This window comes from Helianthus annuus, chromosome 8 (genome assembly GCF_002127325.2).
Source record: "Helianthus annuus cultivar XRQ/B chromosome 8, HanXRQr2.0-SUNRISE, whole genome shotgun sequence".
NCBI classification, from domain to species: domain Eukaryota; kingdom Viridiplantae; phylum Streptophyta; class Magnoliopsida; order Asterales; family Asteraceae; genus Helianthus; species Helianthus annuus.
The window spans coordinates 27,896,890-27,910,602 of NC_035440.2; positions in this window are offsets into that span (position 1 = coordinate 27,896,890).

Below are 13,713 nucleotides of genomic sequence, written 5' to 3' on the forward strand. Positions count from 1 at the left end.
ATATGTAATTTATCACCCACCCGAAGCATTGTGGTCTCTTATTCATCCCTTGTTAAAATGCTTAACATTCCTCTAAACCACACCACTTGACATGTTGTTGCTACCATAAATTATGATTCACATGAAGAGAGTGAAACAATTTGTTATTTTTGATATTTGACACAATAGAATCTCCCAAGTAGAAATTAGAAAACCACCCCCATGATACTTCTACCATCACTTTCATCATTCAAATGATTGTTGTCGCTATAATTGACCAAAGTCTTCTGTATGCTTCAACCATACTTTAATCCTAAGTTAATCGATCTATTCACATATCGTAAAATGTGCTTTACAACTTGCATATGGCTATGTTTAATCACCTACATAAATAGACATCCTACTCCAACAAAAATAGCTTAAATCGAGTCTTGTGTGCCCCAAGTATCTTAAGCTTCCGATCAATCGTCGCCAATACTCGATGTGTTTATAGGTGTACCATCTTCATCCGCGTGAGCTAGAGTCTCAGTTCCATTGGATACCAAGTATCTTAAGCTTCCGAACTTTGACTTGACCAAAGTAGTCAGAACCAAAAGTCAAAAAAAAGTCAATTTTCTTGACTTTCGGCTAATAATTAGCTAATAAATTGAAATAGACTAGGAAGAACACTTTTAGAACTCATAATAGGAGACTCCTAAGCACCACAAGAAGTGTTTTAGAGTAAGGAGTGAATGGTGTGAATGTGAATGTGAATATAAATATGAACTAAGTAGGCTATATATACTAATCTTCAAGTGCTTAGAGCATGACAAGTGTCCTTAGAGGTGTTATGAATGAGATTAGTGTCAAGACATGCGTCAATGTTAGATTTAAGGTGGCAATTGTAGATGAAAGGTGTCAAAATTTCAGTATAGGCTACTGCCAGCAATGTTTTTGCTGTCAGCGTACCCCTTACGAACCGTAAAGGGTATACCTTACGGTCCGTAAGGAACCTCAGGCGCGCATTCTTTTCAAATCACCCTTGTGGACCGCAAGGGTATGTTAATACGGTCCGTAAGGACCTTCAGCAGATCATAGTTTTGCATTTAAGGCAGATTTAGCCCCTTAATTTTAAACTTATAATATGTTTATGATTTTTAACCCTTCCTTTCAACATTGTGAATTATTTGGAAGGTTTCTAGACACGTGTCATGCTAGGATTTGATCCATAATTTTCGGGGTGTTACATCCTCACCCACTAAAAAGAAATCCCGTGCTCAAAATTTTATTCAAATGACTGGGGTACTTTTGTCTCATTTCATATAACTTCCCAAGTTTTCTCATTAACAACTCTAGGAATTCCATTCGACCTTCACATTAGGGATTATTTTCTTACGGAGTCTTTTAACCTGTCTATCCTCGACTGACAGCGGTTTTTCAATACTATACATTGCTTGTCGATTGCACATCATTATGCAATATCACTAAGGATTTGTCGACCAAGCATTTCTCTTAGTTCAATATATGATATCTCATACTTATATATTGCTAAGTTTCTCAGGAACTTAAGCTTATAAGCATTGGTTCAACACATTCGACCATCTCGGATGATTTGATGTACCGAGGGCTTAATTCAGATGATCCGATTCATTTAGGTGTTGGATTAAAATATCTAGATTTGATGGACAGAGTAACGAAATTGGAATCTTCAATTGATCAAATCAAAGGAATGATGGCCACTCTGGTGCAAAACTCTAGACCTCCACCAACTAATGCGGAACTTGTAAAGAAGATATGGCCCCATGCCCAATCCTATCTCCAACCTCTAAAGCAGTTTGCAGATGCCACTCACAATATGCATATGGTGACGATGTAGAGATCAAAGCCATTATAGATCATCTCCTTCAAACAACAGGCACTACTCTAAAACCAAGGTATCTAGAAGATGATGCCAAAAGGGGGAGAATGATAGCATGAGAAAGCTTCCTCCACAAGTTAAAAGAGCTCAAAAGAAGTTTGATACATCTGCAGCCAAAAGGGCCAAATCATCACTTGAAACTTCCACTGTTACAATCCAAACCACTGATCCTTTACACCAAACATTTGTTGGCATTACAAAAAGGACAACAGATGTTATATCCACAACAGCACTTACCACACTATTAGAACTACTCATGCCTATTTCACAAACCATAAAAAGAAAAGAAATAACCTCACCCATCAAAGATACATCATCTCTTCCATCTGTAAACCCACCAAACACCACCATAATCACTTCCACTAAACCCCAAGAAATACAGTCCACAACTTCGTCCCATGACCTTCCAAAGCCAACCAATGTCCAAATATTTGGAGCTTAAAAAGAAGCAGGCTAAGATGATTATTCTAGAAAGAAACAAAGGAAAGGACGACAAGCAACTACACTAAATCCTATCTGAGGAATACAGAAAAGTAAATACCTTGGAATGTTATGCAATAATGATATGCATAAATCTCTCCCATGATCCAATAAATGATCCAGATCTCAGAAAGTTGTGAAGGGAAGATTACTTAAACCACATCATGGAAAAGAAGCCCTATGATGCAACCAAAGATCAATTTACAGGATGGCCAACTGAGTCCTTGCTAGATGAAATAGTTAGGATTGAAAAGATGAAGTTTATTCCTGAAATCAACCCTAATCCTCCCAACTAGAAAACCAGACGAAAACCCAATGATAAAAGGGCACTACAGTTAAGGAGGATGAAGGATAAGATGGGTGCTGCTAAAATTCGCACCACTAAATTAATGGCAAAATGGGATGAGCCAACAATCTTTTAAAACTACAAAAGACTAGAAATTTTAAGAAAAAAAGATCCATTAGTTCCTAGAAAGCCAGAATACGAACAAGTAGACTTCTCCATAAAGACTTTAGTTAAACCTTCAGAGCTTCCATCTGCAAGAAACATCTCAGCAACTTCAAGAAGCTATCTCAAAAGACAAATAGAGATGTTAAAAGAAAGGTGAATATTTAACAAGATGAGCTCACAAAAGAAGGCTTTAGAAGTCAGTTGACGTATGGGAGCTCAGATACAAATCAAGAAGATATACTTGACAAAATTTTGGGAAGACCTGTTTTCCCAAACTCATCAGCAATAACTCTATAACTCTGGTCCCAACAAACTCTCCTAACCTCAAAAATTTAAAATAGAAATCAGATAAGACAAACCATGAATTGACTCTGCTCAGGCTAGTGGGGAAGTGCAAAATATCTCAGTGAATAGTGCAGTTGGGCTAGATGATGCAGATTTGCAAGACTTAATAAGTCGTCTACTCGAAAGGAATTCAAAAGATAGCTTCAAGGGTCAGATTAGGGAGAAGTTGATGAGAAATAAAGATTAATCTAATAAACATCTGTTTTGGCATCATCTGTTCTAGGGAAGATTGTTAGACCTACAAAAGAACAGATGATATTCAAAGGCCAAAACATGACCTCTTGATCAAGAATTAAACAGTTGATGAAGCATTCTCTTCCCAAAGAAAGATAGTGAATCTTGAACACTAATCGGAACATTTTTTGAAGACATTCAAAGATCTGTTTGAAGCCTTGGAACCACTATTGAAGAAGAAGAAACCGTTGTTCAAGGCCAAAGCTCTGTTGAAGCAAAACACTGATCATGAAGACCAAACATCTGTTGTGGCCAAATAGATATTTGATACAAGCCAACAACAGTTTGAAGAACAGAGGTTTACTAAATGTAACAGTACTTAGCTTAGAACATATGTTTGATGTACTATATCAGATGTTAGATTCCTATAGAGATTTGCTAACATCTGTGGAATCTTTTCTATTAGGAATGTTAGATGTCCCTATCAGGGTGATGTCAGCTAATTGCAAACAGAGCTTCCGTACTTGTATAAATAGATCTCATGTGTTAGAGATCTATTTGATCACATTCATTCCTTTTGTACGAACAGCAAAGTGTGTAATCAGGTTGAGGGAGAGTTTGTATAATCATTGTACTGTATTTGTAATCATTGGATTTCAATAGAAAAACAGTCTTGATACAACTTCCTGCTTGCGTGTTTATCTTATTATACTACAATTTACAAATTGTTTGTTCTTTAATTGTTTAAACTCACAAGTCCTACAAACTCAGATCCTATATAATAAATTAGTGGAATTGGTATTTTGAGCATGTAACAAGTTAAATGGTTAAAATTATACCTTTTTTTTTATTAAATTTTGGACTTATTAAATATAAAATCAGTAATTAGTGGGAATTCTTAATTTTTTTGTTAAGTTGGAAATTGAGATAGATTTGACTTAGTATATATCACAATATGTAAATATAGGAAGTATTTTTATGCTTAAAATTATATATGTGCCACTATAGTTAAATAATAATTTAGTGATATGTTAGAATTACTGGAATAATTGTTTAGGGGATGGATTATGAGAAAACTAGTTTAAATGAGAAAACCAAAAAACTAACTAAAAAAGCCTAAAAAACATACCAAATTTTTTTTTAATTTTTATAAAAAATCGCAAGTTTTTATGCATGGAAAAATAGTTTCAAAAAAAATAATAATAAAAAAAATTTTGTTGTATTGCATATGTGCACTATTACGGATATAGTGCACTATTACGGATATAGTGCACATGTGTAGTACACATATAATGCACATGTGCAGTACAATAATTTTTTTTTTTTGAAATTTTTTTTATATATAAAAACTAGCTATTTTTTATAAAAAAATTGTAAAAAAAAATTGGTATGTTTTTTAGCTTTTTTTTAGGTTTTTTTAGTTAGTTTTCTAGTTTTCTCATTTATATTTAGTTTTCTAATGATCCTCTCCCTAATTGTTTATACCAACGCCCAATATCATAGAATTATTTTATTGTTTATTTTGTTATTGGTTGTTTAGTATTTTTATATTAATTATATTTTTTAGGATAAGATCCTTGTTCGTGGAGTTTTCTTTCTCAAAAATTCATACAGTTAATCAGGATCTTATAAATGCAACAGAAGGCATCACTTTAATCCTTTTAATGGTTGGTATCATGTATTTTACTATTTTAGAGCCTGCTTATTTAGTGTTTTTTGGTTTCTCTTTGGTGTTTATATTCCTCCCTACTCTTTTAATGATACATTATCATTTATTTGATGTTTAAAAAGAATTATAAAAAACCATGTGCTTTTAGTTTGAAGCTTTTCTGAACTGGGTTTAGCTGGAATATGAAAAAACAAAAAAAAATAGTTATATTATTCTAAATTTGTCAAATCTTTGATTGGTATTGATTTAAAACGCTCTACACTTGAGGAGATAATGAGCTGATATAATTGCTAAAAAGATAAATGGCAAGAATCGAGTTAATTGCTTAATTACCGGAAATTTGTGTGACGCAGAAGGGAAATAGAATATCGTGGAGTATTAATGAGTCTATGAAGATGAAGTGAATTGTGGTCCCACTCTTTATTTTATATGTTTAGGTGATAAATAAAAAGAGAGATAAAAAGACTGTTTTGCTCTCATATGAGTGGCACATAACTACATTTAATAAGAAAACTTAATTGGCTTAGCGGAAAAGAGCACCATCAATGACCTTTGTAACTTTTGTAGTTAAAGGATACCACCTGTTAAAACTTAAAACGTTATAAAGGAGGAAAAATGCAATTTTCTCAAAAGAAAACAAGATATTAAAATTGTGAAAGGTAGAGATTATAGAAAATTAGTTTTGAAATTCTACATAGCGATGGATATTCCTTTGGTGTGGTGGGAGCTCGGAGAAAAAGCTTCACTGGGTTGCCTGGACCGGGTTTCGGCTCCGATGGATAAGGGAGGAATTGGGCTTACGGATCTGAAAGATATCAATATCGCTCTGCTGAGTAAATGGATTTGGAGATATCGGAATGAAAGCAATGCTCTTTGGAAAAAGGTGGTGGATTCCATTCATTTTTCTAACAGGGTTTGGTCCTCGGTTCCGTTGAACATTGATATTGGTGGGATATGGAAAGGAATTGTCTCTGTGGTCTCAAAAACCAAAGTGGGATGTGTATCTTTGTTTCAAAATTTTAAGGGTGTGGTAGGTAATGGGCTTGCGATAAGGTTCTGGCTTGATTCTTGGGTCTGTAATGTGCCACTCAAGGAGAAGTTTTCGGCTTTATTTCGGCTTGAGTCCGTTAAAAACTGTTCCGGTTCGTCCCGGTTTAATAATTCGCTGCAGGTTTTTTCCGGTAGCTGGGGGTGTTCCAGGAGTCTGGCTTCGGCTGAAGAGTGGGAGGAGTGGAATAAGTTTACTGATCTTCTGAACTCGGTGAAGCTCTCCGGTACCAACGATAGGTGGGAATGGATCGGCGGAAAGGATAATTCCTTTTCGGTCGGCACGGTTAAAAGATATCTCAGTAGCAACATCGACTACAGTAATAATTATGTTTTAAAATGGTCGAAGTGGGTGCCAAAGAAGGTTAACATCTTGGTCTGGCGAGCTCAAATGGGTCGGATAGCAACTGTGGATGCTCTTATAAAGCGCAACTGTTTTAATGGGGATGATAGGTGCGTGATGTGCAGCAAAGGTTTAGAGATGGCGTAACATCTTTTTTGCTCGTGTGCGGTGGCTTCGGAGGTATGGTATCTCATCAGTAGATGGTGCAAAATCAGTCGATATTTGCGTTTTCGCTGAACGACCTGCTAGATGTTCATGATTTCTCTGGTTTGGGTTCTAAAGATAAGATCATCCTCAAAGGTATTATCATGTTGGGTTGGTGGTGTATTTGGATTGCTAGGAACGAAAGAAGATTTTCTAATAAGCAAAGATCTGCCGCTAGTATTGTTCAAGACATTTAGTCGCTAGGTTTTTTGTGGTACAGTAATAGATCGAAAGATAGAGATGTTTCGTGGGAAAACCGGATTTCTTTTATTGTGATGTAATTGGTTTTGTTTTTGTTCGTGGCTTTCCTCGTCTTTGAGGGCTTGCCTTTGTGAATAATAGTTACCTTTCAAAAAAAAACATAGTGATGGATGTTAAATAAGAAAATAAGAAATGAAGAAAACAGAAAGAATAAAAAAACTTGAGGGCTTGCCTTTGTGAATAATAGTTACCTTTCAAAAAAAACATAGTGATGGATGTTAAATAAGAAAATAAGAAATGAAGAAAACAGAAAGAAAAAAAAAACAAAAGAAAACATCCATCAAGTCATCACTCGTACTCACCATACCCCCGTCGTCCCATATCATAAAGCCCATCGACTAAGATCTAGTCCGTCGTCTCATATTTGCTTGTCATCGAACATGAACCGAAAACCAACTACTTACTGAACCTTATATATATAACAATCCCGTTGCTTATATATATAACAATCTACACTCCTGCTGTAATGAATTTTCGGCAGTAAGCGTCCCATTGCTTATATATTAAACTAGGTTATCACCCCGGATTGCTTCCCGGGCTCGGGAAAGTTATTTATATTAATCATTATTTATGATTAACCCACCACAAATTGATCATTCATATTCCACAAAAAAATTGATTCACCAAAACCGCTTTGTATCCACTTAGCCACAATATAAAACAAATTGTTGTATTCACATTAAAATAAACTTGAAGCCTTTTTTTAATGATAGTTTTGTGTTCCAAAATAAGTGAGTGTCAAGAAACCAAAAGATGTGTTAACGGTTATTCTGCTATGCTATTTCTAACATCATCTTTTTTTTTCTTTTATCACCCGACAGGGCAATCTGTTACGCATTGCAGACCTTTTGTGTATCAAGAAACCAAAAGTTACGTTAAGAGTCAAATGTTGGATGCTCAGTGTAAAGATTGTTTATAACACATAATATAAATAATCTACGCTAGAAAAAAAAACAGAAAAAAGATTCAGTTGGTAAAAAAAGGCTAATAAGGTAATTACCGAATAATAAAAATTATGAAAACCTATAATGGACCGACCCTGAAACACCAAAACCGGTTCCACCTCAGCCTGGTCAAAACCCCGACCGAAACGCCCAAACCGGAAAAAATAAACCGGCCAAACTAGTCAAAAACCCGAACGTACCCAGAACCGGTTAACTTTGTTGACCAAACCTGGACCCGATTTCAGTTCTAAAAAATAGCAGTTTGTGCACCTCTAGTTGTAACCCATAAGCTAATTTTTCTTCCAAATCAACACTTTTCTTTGATAAATGGGTTCTAAATCATTTTTGACGAGGTATGACCCGGATCGGCTAACCCGACCCGGTCATTACCTATTATTTTATTAATTATAAATGTTTATTCTAGAATGTTCCATTCTACATGGATAAATCACGTAACCAAATCCCCAACTTTTTGGGAAGATCATGCAAATCTCTAACTTATCGGAGCCCATCCTAAGTTAAGGGAAACCCTAAAGGTAAACGATAAATAGAGGTAAACATCTTAGGTATGGATCATCTTGCTCTCGTTTATTCTATTCTTCAATTCACTTATACTTTCTCCCAAACCGAGACTTATTCTCACGCTGGATGGTGGTTACAGGAATAACCCCATTCCTGTAACGAGTCCTAACGGTGTTCTGTTTTGCAGTTAGCAGTTCGGATCGCCGAGAGTTGAAGTCCTCAGTTGGATACTATCGTAAAGGTAAGTGTTTCTTCATTGGCGCCATCCATGGGACCTTTTCGGTAACAACAAGACTGAACCCCATGGCAAGCGATCAAAACGTAGCAGTAACACCAAGCCAAGCAATGGTAACTAGCAGTCCATTGCTAGAGACAAGCCCTGTTACCACCATGCCAGCCTCACCGGCTGTAACCAGGTCGCTCCACTTGGAATTCGAAGCAGAAGGACCCCCACCAGGCTTTACAGGCACTACCGCCGTTTCTTCTGGGACGACGGCGGAAGACCTATTTTCCCACACTTCTCTGCAGTTCCAATCAGTCGAACCAATTGCAACAGGCGTTAACGTTTTCACCCAAGCAACATCACTAGTGCACAGATGATACGTCGTAACACCATGCCAGTTATTACATCAGCAAGCCCAAGCATTGTTATACCACAGGTGAGCATGCCTTAATACTATCAACCTTCGGTCACCTACGCCATGCCACCCTATATTCAGCAGCGCTAACGGCGGCGTTATCCACGCCACCACATCAACCAGTGGTCATGCCAGCAGGAATCATGAACGCCCTGGTTACTCCGGGAAATCAAGCTTACTTCCCCGGGTACTATTATGCACCCCCGTACGGGTACTTACCCCCATACAACACCCCAACTTACACTCCTCAGGGGGCAGTGCAAGGCTATGCTCAGCAGTCACCGTACGCGGCTTATATGCCGCCCTGGTGGACTTTTCCAACATCCCAGCTGGTCTACGGCCAGACCCCGCCGACCGCGGAACCTGCTTATGATAAAGGAAACGCATCTAGGCCTCGATTCTCCCTGGGTGGAGGCCCCAGCCCCACGCTGAACATCACCCCGGCTCAACCCCCTGTCATCCAGGGTACCAGCCAGGGTGGGGTCACTCCTCCAATACAACCCATCAACGTAGAGGAGGACGAGCTTACCAAACCTTACAAACCAGTGGATGCGACTTTCAAATCCAAGTTCACCCGAAGAATAGTGGAAGCTCCTATCAAGGAAAAGCCCAAGATGCCTCAAACTGTAGAATACGATGGTCTAGGCGACCCTGATGACCATCTCAATCTATTCAAGAGCGCAGGGGAAGTAGCCTGTTGGCCCATGCCCCTCTGGTGCAAGATGTTTGTCCAAACGCTGGTAGGTGCGGCCCGGGTCTGGTGGGATAGTTTGCCCATTGGGGAAATTGACAGTTTTGAAGACCTAGAGGCTAAGTTCATCTTGCAATTAAGCCAACAACGAAAGCACACTAAAGATCGAAACGAGCTCCTTCACATTCGCCGGCGAGACAATGAAACGGTATAAATTTTCATCGTTAGATTCAATAAAGAAAGCCTAGCAATCCAGGGTGTCACAAACGATCTAGCATGTGGAGCTTTCCTACAGGGGGTAAACGATGATGAGCTACTAAGAACACTTCACGGGAGGGATGGTGTGCCTCCCACCATTGACGAAATCTTGAGGATAGCTAAGGTATACGTTATACAATAAAAGACTGTAGCCGCCAGTCACGCGGCCAACAGAAAAAAGGAGGCTCAGAAAAGCCAGGGGATAGAGAACAACGGGGTTCTAAAAGCAAAGGTAGAGGAGACCGATACCAGAAAGGTGATAGAACGGACTCGCGTCAAGGAAAGGAACGAATCCTCTAAACCGCGGTCCGATTACCCTAATCTGAGCAAGACGCCAGCGGAAATCCTAGCCTCTAAAAACCTTAAGTTTAACCCTCCAAAGCTGCTAAAGGACAATCCCAACAAAGACACAAGTAAGTACTGTGAATACCACAAAGGAAGCGGCCACGATACCAATGATTGTTTTCAGTTAAAGAAGCAGATCGAGTACTTTGTGAAAGCGGGCGAATTGGCACACCTGGTGCGAGACATCAAACAGGGCCCGCCTCCCGTTAAAGAAGAAAATGACAAGGCGGTGGGGAAGAGGCCGCGAGAGCTAAACATGGTACACGCGGATAAGGGAAAAGGGGCCAAACGGAGTTTTTCCACGCTCGAACCCTGGATGCTGGCAACCATGACAATCGAACCTCACGTGGAAGATCTGCAACTCACTACTGACGCCTTGATCATATTTGCTGCGGTAGGTGATTATCACATGAGAAGGATCCTCGTAGATACCGGGAGTTCAGAGGATATCATCTACGAGCATTGCTTTAATAGAATACAAACAGAAGATAGAAGACTACTTGAGTCAGTACACGCCCCTATTAAAGGCTTCACAGGGGAAAAGGTTGATCCCATTGGCCAAATTACTTTCCCGGTCACATTTGGACAAGCCTCCCGGGAAAGAACCATACTCCTTACATTCCTTGTGGTACGCGCTGAGTCTTACCACAATGTAATCATTGGAAGGTTCACCCTAGGAAAATTGGACGTTATCGTATCTACGACGTGAGGATTCATGAAGTTTCCCACCCCGCGGGGTATTGCTACAGTATTTCGAGATAAGGTGGGAGAGGTATTAGACACCAAAATATGCCGACAGGGGCCTACTGGTGCCATCGGCCCGGAAAGGTGGGTATTAAGCACACGCCATCCGGATCAAACAGTAACAATAGGGGACAGCCACTCCCCGGAGGTCAAAAACAACCTAAAACAGCTGCTGAGAAGAAACGCTGACATCTTCGCTTTTGAGCATTCTGACATGACTGGGATACCCCGGGAGAGGGCAGAACACAGACTAGCGACACTCCCGGGCATTAAACCCGTTGCACAGGGAAAGCGAAGTATGGCTCCATATCGAAAAGCAGCGGTAGTCAAAGAAGTACGAAAGTTGGTTGAAGCTGGAATACTCAGAGAAACAAAGTACAACATATGGGTATCAAACCCCGTGATGGTCAAGAAACCAGATGGCCCGTGGCAGATGTGCATAGACTTTAAAGATCTGAATAAGGCATGCCCCAAAGATGCTTACCCGCTACCGGAGATGGATTTCAAAGTTGACTCCTTGGTCCCTTATAGGTACAAGTGCTTCTTAGACGCCTATAAGGGTTACCACCAAATCAAAATGTCCAAAGACGACAAAGAAAAAACGGCGTTTCATACCGATGTGGGTATCTTTTGTTATACCAAAATGCCTTTTGGCCTGCGAAACGCCGGAGCTACTTATCAGCGGCTCATGGATAAAGCTTTCGAAAAGAAAATCGGCAGAAACTTAGAAGTATATGTTGAAGATTTAGTAATCAAGAGCAGGGAAGAAAAACAAATGTTGGTAGACATTGAGGAAACTTTCCAAACGCTCAGAGAATACAATATCAAGCTCAACCCAAAAAGTGTTCATTCGGGGTAGAAGAAGGCAATTTCTTGGGGGTAGTGGTCACCCGGGACGGCTTTAAAGCTAACCCAGAAAAGGTAGCCGCCATAACGTGGATGCCCTCCCCCAGGACTTTGAAAGAGGCGCAAGCATTAAACGGGCGTCTAGTGGCCATAAACAGATTCCTGGCAAGGCATGCCGAAAGGTCTTTGCCATTTATAAAAATGCTGAAGGATTGCCTTAATAAGAAAAACTTCAAATGGACCAGTGAAGCGGAAGAAGCCCTACAAGACATGAAGCGTTTCATCGAGAAACTACCTATGTTAACAGCGCCATACCCGGAAGAAATACTCAAAATTTACTTGGCGGCAGCTCATAACACGGTAAGCGCAGTACTAATGGTAGAGAGAGATGGGAAACAAACACCCATATACTAGATCAGCCGAGTGTTGGCGGGACCCAAAACGCGGTATCCAACTCTGGAAAAGTTGGTACTAGCACTGGTTCATGCTACCCGGCGACTACGAAGATATTTCCAAGGGCACCGCGTACAGGTTTTAACAAATTACCCGCTACAGCAAATTTTGCACAAGCCAGAGATTTCCGGAAGATTGGCTAAATGGGCGATCGAGTTGGGAGCCTTGGATATCGAGTATCGAAAACGAACAGCAGTTAAGGGGCAGGTGATCGCCGACTTCCTGGCCGAAATTCCTGATGGAGAAACTATACAAGATCTCACTATCTAGGATATCCCGGAATCCAGTACAGCCAGGCAAACCTGGAAACTTTGTACTGACGGATCATCCAGCGGAAAAGGCTCTGGGGCAGGTCTACTGTTGATAAGCCCAGACAAGATAAGACTGATGTTGGTGTGCGTGAAGTGTGTTATATTTTAGGTATATATTTTAAGCCCTTTTACACTTTTTAGCCAAGTTTTAAATTTATAAAACACGATATTTACTAACACTAAACACACATATGGGCAAGTGCACCCATCGTGGACGTAGTATAGTGTTGGTAAGATACCGAGGTCGTCCAAGGACACAAGAGCTTTTAGTACCGGTTTATCCTCAACGTCTAATCAAATCAAAATGTTAGAAAAATGTTTTTAAACTAAGAAAATAAAACTAACTAAAATGCTGAAAAATAAAATAAAAATAAAAACAGATAGACAAGATGAATCACTTGGATCCGACTCGTGTGTAGTGTAACCTTTGATTATTTTTGCACTTTTGCACTTGTTTAAGAGATTATCTTAGTTATTGTAGTAGGCCCCTCTTTTGAAGGCGACATTACCCTCAACCCAGTAGTTTGAGTCAGCAAGGATACAATCCTAAAGGGTCAGATTATTGAAAGATAATTAATTAAGTTATTAATGCATAATGTGGTAGGCCCCTCTTTTGAAGGCGATGTTACCCTCGACTAAGTAGTCTGAGTCAGCAGGGATACAGTCCTAAGTAGCCGGGTTAAAGTTTTAATAGTAGTTTAACTTATGAGGGGATCAAAGAGTTTGGACCCCCGCCATCCAATACCTTTGGGTATTGAAGGAGGTCCTACTATATTTGACCCAGGTCCTTTGCAGGATCTATATACTGAACAATGGCAAGACTCTTACCAAACCGTTCCCTTAACCCCCGACCAGGTAGCCAACATACCTCCATATAGACCGTGGAGATCTGAATGGTGAAAATCTTTTATTTTATATAGACAGTAAAATAATGCCAAGACACCACGGACAAACGATAAGGAAGAATCACCTTCAACATAAGAAACTAGTAATTAAAGTCATTAATACAAAACCAATTAAAAAGTGCAAAAGATTAAAAATAAAAAGTATTACACTAAACACTTGTCTTCACCAAGTGATGTAAGAGACTTAGGAAAACATGGCCTTTGAT